The 1,711-nt window shown below is 48.6% G+C and overlaps 1 protein-coding gene across 1 annotated transcript in view; it reads right to left on the reverse strand.

Moving 5' to 3' along the window:
- The window catches only part of TK2 (thymidine kinase 2), a 27,585-nt gene extending 25,992 nt beyond the window's left edge, over positions 1-1,593 (reverse strand). The window contains exon 1 of the mRNA XM_008702517.2: positions 922-1,593. The gene's annotated coding sequence lies outside the window, so the exon portion shown is untranslated. The remainder of the gene's footprint in view (positions 1-921) is intronic.
- Between the last annotated feature and the right edge of the window lie 118 nt (positions 1,594-1,711).

Genomic DNA, 1,711 nt, shown 5'->3' on the forward strand with positions numbered 1-1,711 from the left:
AAAAAAAATTATTGGAGATTACTTAATTGAGCACGTGTTCTATCCAGGCACCTGGCACACACTTAGGGTGTCATTTATTCTTCCCAACAACCCTGCAAGTGGATATTGTCACTCCCATAATCCTAGCTGAGCTGATCCTCCGAAACTTAGGTAACTTGTTTAAATTGATCAGAAGCATTCATCAAGGGGTGAAGCTGAAATTCAGGCCATCTATCTTGCCTCACAGCCTGCACTCTTTCCTTTGACATTTCCAGGGTCTAGACTGTACATGTACTAGATGCCTCAAGAAAGTATTAAAACAGCAACAACAAAAAACAAAACAAAAACACAGAAAAAAACCACAAGGACCCAAAATGGAGTTGCTTATGCTAAGCCCCATCTCACCAAACCCAGACTTAATTGTTTTGACTTTCCCAGAAATGGAACCTTAGGCCGGTCCATCAGGAATAGCCTAGGCAATCAATACTAGTTAGGTAATCTGCTTGATAGACTCCTGCCATCCCCTAAAGCAAACTAACCTTGCAACAAACACCTAGGTTCTTTGCCAGTGTAATATCCTTGTTCCTGCTTCCTTTTGCCTATAAAAGTTTTTCATTTTGTACAGCTCCTTGGAGCTCCTTCCTATCTGCTAGAATGGATGCTGCCCAAATCAAATAAACTTTTGCTCAAACTCTTAAAATGTTTAATATACCTCAATTTATCTTTTAACAAAGGCGCAACCAATACTCCAACTGAAATACAACTGGGGGCGGGAAGGAAGCCTGTAAATCTCACCCATAGTCAGGTAGCAAAAATTTAGCCCAGGTGTGAGGTAGGTGGGGTATGCATTACTCAACAGGCCCAGGCCATGAAACCTAAGCTGCTGCGCTAAGAACTGTGTGGGCATGCCCATTCTAGGGCTTGGGGGGAGGGGTTTCCTACCTCTCCAAGGAGTACAAGATGCTAGCAGTCACCTCCAAGACAGAGAAGAGGAAGTCATTTGCAAGAGGGTCCACGGAGTCTCTAGATCTGCTACCAGAAAGCCACAACCCCATCTGCTGCTTTCTGTATTCTCTGCCACAGACCCTGGATTATCTGCCACAAACACGTCTTCCATAAACTTCAGGATTAAGTTCAATATTTTTCTGATTTGGGATGAGGCTCTTGGATCAGACTGATCCCCTGGGGGCAGGGGCAGGTTATGAGGCCCAGGCCGTTAATTCAGTCTGCACATATTCCACATCTACTATGTGCCAGACCCTGGGAACCCTGCAGGGAGAGAAGCAGACACAGGCAGGTCCCTGCTTTTCTGCAATTTATATTCCTAAGATATATCAACAAGATATATAAATGCAGTGAAGAGAGGGTGATGGTGGCTGCTCTAGACGGGGTGCCCAAGGGAAATCCTCTCTAAGGAGTTTGTATTTGAGATGCTCATAGTCCGGGGTAGCCCTGCAGCCATTCCTGAACACCCCCCCCCCCAAACTTTCCCTGACAGGAAAGCCCCTACGGAGAGCTGAAGAGCAGTTGTCCTTGGTGCCGGGCGGGGTGGCGCTAAGAGGGGACTGCCTGCGTGCCCCCCGCCCCCCGCTGGGTCCGCAGAAAGGCAGCAAGCGAACCACAGCAGCCCGCAAAGCGAGAATGGCGAGCGGCTGCCCTCCCCGCCTCAGGCGCATGCGCATGAGCGCGAGCGCGAGCAAGGACGTGCGCGAGCGCGAGCAAGGACGTGCGC

Source organism: Ursus maritimus, unplaced genomic scaffold (genome assembly GCF_017311325.1).
Source record: "Ursus maritimus isolate PB19 unplaced genomic scaffold, ASM1731132v1 scaffold_19, whole genome shotgun sequence".
NCBI classification, from domain to species: Eukaryota; Metazoa; Chordata; class Mammalia; order Carnivora; family Ursidae; genus Ursus; species Ursus maritimus.